The 6,400-nt window shown below is 38.2% G+C and overlaps 1 pseudogene; it reads right to left on the reverse strand.

The window, feature by feature from the left end:
* Positions 1-2,787: 2,787 nt before the first annotated feature.
* On the reverse strand, positions 2,788-2,913 carry LOC122897188 (annotated as a pseudogene).
* Between the last annotated feature and the right edge of the window lie 3,487 nt (positions 2,914-6,400).

Raw genomic sequence — 6,400 nt, forward strand, 5'->3', positions numbered from 1 at the left:
GGTCATGATCCTAGGGTCCTGGGATCGGGTCTCACATTGGGCTCCTTGCTCAGCGGGGAGCCTACTTCTCCCTCTGCAGTTGTTCCCTCTGCTTGTGCTCTCACTTTCTCTCTGAAAAATAAATAAATAAAATATTTAGAAAGAAAGAATCTGAGCGCTACAGGAGAAGCTGGGGAAATGGAAGTCAATGCTAGGGTTTCTCCTTAATGAAACTCAGACTGGTAAGTCCGTGAGCCCAGAAAGGTCATTCTCGAGTTGGGAAGGATTAGAAGGCATTTTTGTTTTGTTTTGTTTTAACAATTTGAAATAAGAGGTTTTGCCATGAAATCACTACAGAATATCAAAGAAAATATTATAAATTCACAGCTGGTGACCAGGAAAGAGATTCAGGTTACATAAGTTTGAGGACAAAAATAACTGGTTCTAGTTTTCTAGCTGCTGGTTCCTAGAAACTGGTTTTTGGCACTATCTCCCAAGCACGAGTCAAAATTTCTCACATATATGGTGTTTATTTGCTTGAGATTTTAGGTATAGGCAGTGTGTGTGTGTGTGTGTGTGTTTGTGTGTGTCTATGCATCTAGGTTGGTGAGTGGGTACGCATGTGCGCTCACATGTGCACCTACACATTTTTTCTATGGTAAGAAAATAAACTAATTAGAAATAAAAATTATAAAAATTATTGACTCAGAATTTTGCAACTTATTAGTTTAGTACCCTGGAACCCTCAGCCCAGTAAGAACTGAATTGTTCATAGCAAGGAGAAGGAATGTATTTTCCTTCACAGTAAGAATTGCCACCAAATAGTTTTTTTTTCTATTGCTATCACTTGACATTTATTTGTATTCCAAAAGGATTAGTGCACAGCAGAAAAAGCACATAGTTACTGTGTCTATGTAAAATTAACTTTTTTAGCCCCAAAATCACAAATTCCTACAGATCAAAGCTCTGACTGTTGAGTAAAAAGTTACATTTGGACATCATCATAAAACTAAACTCTTTTAAGTTCTTATAAAATTTGAAGTTAATAAAAGTCACATGAAATAATCCCCTGCATATAGAAATCTACTGATTTACATTTTAATGAAAATGGAGCAATACTTAGAAAAAATAAACTTTTCAAAGCATATGAAAATAAATTCACTTTGGGACACGGGTCTGGAGTTCTGAACATTCTTCTGGTCTTTGAAACCCCAGGCCCTCAGAAATTCTTCTGAGACCCAGAATTCATGGACATACTTCACTCTTCCTATCCCTACCTCTTATCTCTCTTTTTTTAATCCTAATTTATAGCATTTGTCAAGCCCAGATAGGATGAAAGTAATGTAAACAGGCAGCTATGGGCAGATTTTGTTGTAAAAATAGAAACTAAAGGCTTGGAGCTGTATCTGAGTCTCGTTTGCTTGGCAGTGATGTAGATGTTCAGACAGGACAAACTTTCACTGGAAGGTATGGCTATAAATAAAAATGTTCCAAAGAGAAAGTAACAAAATGGCATCTCTTTCCATGTGAATGCACAGGGGGGTTGGATCCTTTCCTCCTCTCTGTAAATCAGATGGCCGTTGGGCTTCCTAGTCGCTACATGAAAGACCTCTAATAAGTCCTCGTTATAACCTGGAGCAGAACCCCTCACTATTCATATGAACTGATCCATTTTATAGGCAGTCAGGAATTTCAGGAATTTAATCTATAAGTAGAGGGATTTAAAGGCTATTCGGCTAGCACCTGGTGCAATGAAGGACTTGAGATTCAAATAAGGGTCTTTTATTGACCTGGGACCCATCACTGTCAACTCTACCTCACACAGGGTCAGATCCCATCCTGCTCCCTGTTCTAGCACCTTTGCCATCTTCCCGGTGGCAACAATCACTTCACCTCCTTTTTACTGGGATACAAAATCCTTCAGGTAACTGATCTATCTGTCAAGCGATGTTTAGGGGCATCCTTGGCTAAAAGAAGCTATAAATCATAAGGAATGGGGACACCTGGGTGGCTCAGTTGGTTAAGCAGCTGCCTTCGGCTCAGGTCACGATCCCAGTGTCCTGGGATCGAGTCCCACATCGGGCTCCTAGCTTGGCAGGAAGCCTGCTTCTCCCTCTGCCTCTGCCTGCCGCTCTGTCTGCCTGTGCTCACTTGTGCTGTCTCTCTCTCTCTGACAAGTAAATAAATGGAATCCTAAAAAAAAAAAAAAAAAAAAAAATCATAAGGAATGAATAACGCTATCACTCTTTCTGGGGTAGAAGACCATTCTTTTCAACAGGAAATGTGTGTGATCCATATATTTTAGGAACCAGAAAGCCAAATGATGATGAATGGTGACAGGAGAAAGGAGAAGTGATATCAGAGACTGCAGACGAAGGCAGCAAGAGTCAGAATGTAACCCAAAACTCACGTTATCTAGATAAACAACAGCACACACTGAACTAGCCCATCACAGATGAGGAAGTTGCCTGAGAAAGAGAGACCTTGCTTTGACTTTCAGCCTGGGAGTTCCGAAAGTGACCTGAAACCAGCCTCTTCCTCCGAGTCCCGGAAAGCACCATCCCTTCCACCCCTCTTATGACCATGAAGATCTCATATTCTTTTTTAAATACGAAATTATGTGCAGCATAGGTATTCCTTCATTTTAGGAATGTAAATAATATAGTAAATGTAAAGTTTCAAACTAGACACACGACACTCAAATAGTGTCCTTCACCCTTCTTTGAAGGTCTCCTAAAATCAAGGGGTCAGTGGGCGTGGCCTTCCAGATGATTACAGGTCCTAATTTAATTAGCTGCTATGGGACTTCCTGTTATCAGGATAGGTAGATTGGATGGAAATTGTCAACTATAGATTCTGGGAAAAGTTTTCAATTAGCAATAATCACGCCTAGGGTAAACCTCATTGGCTACGATACTGCCACTGCGCAAAGCTCAACTACAGATTCTGATTGGGAAGCCAGTCCCCTAGACACCGGTTTCCCTGCCACACAGCTGCCAGACTTCCCAACTCACCAAAAAAAAAAAAAACTAAATAAATAAAATAAAGTAAAAAAATAAAAATTTTTTTTTAATTCCAATGTCATCACATACCCACTTTCATGTTTTTTTAACTGAAGTATAGCTGAATGCAATATAACATTAGTTTCAAGTGTACAACATAGTGATTTGACAATTACATACATTACAATATCCTCACCACAGTAAGTTGAGCTATTGTCTGTCACTGGAAAGTTGTTAGAATATTACTATGTTCCTTATCCTGTACTTTTTGTCCCTGTGACTTATTTATTTTATAACTTATTTATCTTATAACTTTGTACATCTTAATCCTCCTCACCTCCTCTGGCCATCCCTCCCGTCTCCTCCCCTCTGGAAACCACTAGTTTGTTCTTCATATTTACGAGTCTGTTTCTCTCTTTGTGGTTTGTCTATTTGGTTTTGTTTTGCTTTTTAGATTATACCTATAAGTGAAATCTTACGGCGCTTGTCTTTTTTCTGCCTTATTTATTTCACTTAGCGTAATACCCCCTAGGTTTACCCATGTTGTCACAAATGACAAGATTTCATTCCTCGTATGCCGAGTAATATTCCTTTGTCACATCTTTTGTTTGTTGTTGTTGTTGTTTTCTTTTTTTTTTCTTTCTTCCCCCTTTTTGTTGAAGCAGAGTTGACACACAATGGTACGTGAGTTTCAGGTGTACAACACAGTGATTTGACAAGTCTGTGAGCCACCCTCTGTCACCACACAATACTCATACGATTCCATTACCTATATTCCTTACACTGTACCTTTCATCCCCATGACTTACTCATGCCGTGCCTGGAAGCCAGTGTCTCCCACTGCCCTCCACCCATCTTGCCCATCTCCCTCCCCCTCCCCCATCCCCACCCCGGCAATCATCAGTTTGTTCTCTTATGCCCTATCTTCTTTCTCTATTCATCTATTAATGGACACTTGGGCTGCTTCCATACGTACCCACTTTTAAAGCTCCATCTCCTCTCTGTTGCCTTAAGGATGAATTCCAGACTCAATATACCGTATACAGTCCTTCACAACTGACCTCAGCTTGCTATTCAACCTCACCTCCCAGAATTCACTTCTTTCTAGCTTCCAACTAGATTCACAAAATCTAGCTTCCAACTAAAATGACACTTTCTTTCCATTCATAACCTCACCTGTACCTTCCTCTGTACCACCAGCCCTACTAGGGATAAAATAGAATTCTTTGGTCCTTGTGGCAAGGCACAGGCTCTTTTGTCATGCCCTTGCTCAAAGTTCCAATCTTTTGTTGAGACTTCCACAAGGACTCAAAGCAGAAACAGTTACCCTGTCCTCTACTCCCACAATATCTGTGTCGCATTGCTACAAAGTTGAAACTGGCCTTCACATATCCTGGCATTTGGAGTTTAAGATCTTCCCATGTATTGTGCTAGATACAAAAAGAATACGAGGGTAAGAAAGATACAATTCCTCTCATTAAGATGCTAAAAGGTTTGTACGTAAATAGCTATTAGTTGCAGGCAGAATAAGGATCCCCAAAAGTGTAATCAACACATTATTGAAATTTAAAGATGAATATAATTATATCACACTGTGGGATCAGAAAAAACTTACAGGAAGACCTTGAGTGTGAAATGAGCCAGGAGGCTTAGGTAAAACTAATCAAGGAGAATTGGATTAAAGGAGTGGAGGAAATGAATCTGGGAGAAGTAGAGTCCTCTCACTGGCCTGGAGCACGGACACGTTAGGGAAATAGGCAGGAAACTTTCTATAAGGTATTTCTCTCAAACATGATCATGCAGGCCTGACTGAGAAATTTATGTCTTGTTTCCATAGCAACCAGAAATCTTTAAAGGCTTTGGAGCAAGGAAATCTCAGGATCTGAGCCTCCCTACATTCAGGAAAACGTCCCTATGAAATTTTCAAGGATTGAGAAATTGTCTGTGCCAACTTTAAAAAGCAGAAGAAATAAGATGAGCATTGGTTTATGGTGCTTGATTCAAATGAGCTTGCAGCTAACAAGAATAACTGTCCCCAAATGGTTCGGCAAGCTTTAGCAGAGACAGTATTAAGTAGAAATTTAAAATTTTTATAAATTGGACTGTTTGGCCATTAAAAATAGATAAAATAGCATGTGTGCATGTTTAAATTAGGACTAACAGAGAAAGAGGTTGTTGCTCTATTATGTCAATACAAACTGTATATTGAATCGGCAGGATTAAAAAGTTGGTTAAATAAAATCAATTAATCAGACCAATTAACACCAAGTAAGTGAAGCAACTGGTACTATATAACACTTTTGTTCTTACATTTTTTGTTTCGTTTTGTTTTATTTTCAACTGGAAAGCATGGTTGAGGAGTCTCTTCAGGTTCATGGTGTTAGAAATACAGTCAAATCCAAAACAAACTTAACTTCAAATTTCTGCTTTAACTATTACAACCCTAAAATTAATCATTTATATTCAAAATAATTGTTCTAAATAATATTTTAATATATTTTATTATGCAGAAGTTAATATGGTAGTTTATTATAAGATTTTTTTAAAAATAATTCCCTCTCAAAACAGCAAAGTAATAACTTTTAAACCTAATGGAAAAAAAAATCTCCAGATAGAAAACAAAATCAAGCAGATGGGGTTTATCAAAAAAGAAACAGAGGCCTGGAAGAATTATGAAGATTTCTCAGTAACCAGGAAATACTTAAATTTTGCAAGTCTTAAGCTGATTATTTGACTGATATCCAGTAACATACATTTAGTCACAGTGGAAAATACTTTTTTTCATTCAATTAATTGCACTTCAATCCTTGACCAACCTATTTCCAACAGTAACCACAGCTCCTTATGTTCATGAACAACCTAGAAATAAACCTACTGCTATGTCAGCTCTTTGAGTTTAGAAATATTAGTTTCTGCTACCTAAAGGGGAAAAATAGTTATATTAAATCATTAGTGCTAAAGAAGACAAAGCTAAATGCTGCTCATTTCCCCCCTGAATTCCAAGAACATATGTTAATCCTAAGGCAGGATTAAACTAGCAAACTTAAAAGTTAGCAAAAAAAATTTATATCACTTCACCCCCACTGAATTTTCTCTGGTTAAGAAGGAAAAAAGAACCATTAAGGGAGGGACGTGGATCTCCTAAAGGCATCACTTAGCAGCCGTCGCACAGAGGAATGCCGTTAACTCGGCCAAGAGTTTTCAGCAAGCTATCTAAAGAGAGACGTCTATGCATTCACACAGAGACATATAAAAACGTATAAAAAGGCACTAAACTGCATACCCAGAAATTTAAGGAGGTCACACACAACTGAAATGGCCAAAAAACATATGATTTAATAGTGTTTCTGTAAGAGCTTTTTTTTTTTTTAAAGATTTTATTTATTTGACAGACAAGATCACAAGTAGGCAGAGAGGCA

The sequence above is a fragment of the Neovison vison genome, chromosome 1, assembly GCF_020171115.1.
Source record: "Neovison vison isolate M4711 chromosome 1, ASM_NN_V1, whole genome shotgun sequence".
Classification (NCBI taxonomy): Eukaryota; Metazoa; Chordata; class Mammalia; order Carnivora; family Mustelidae; genus Neogale; species Neogale vison.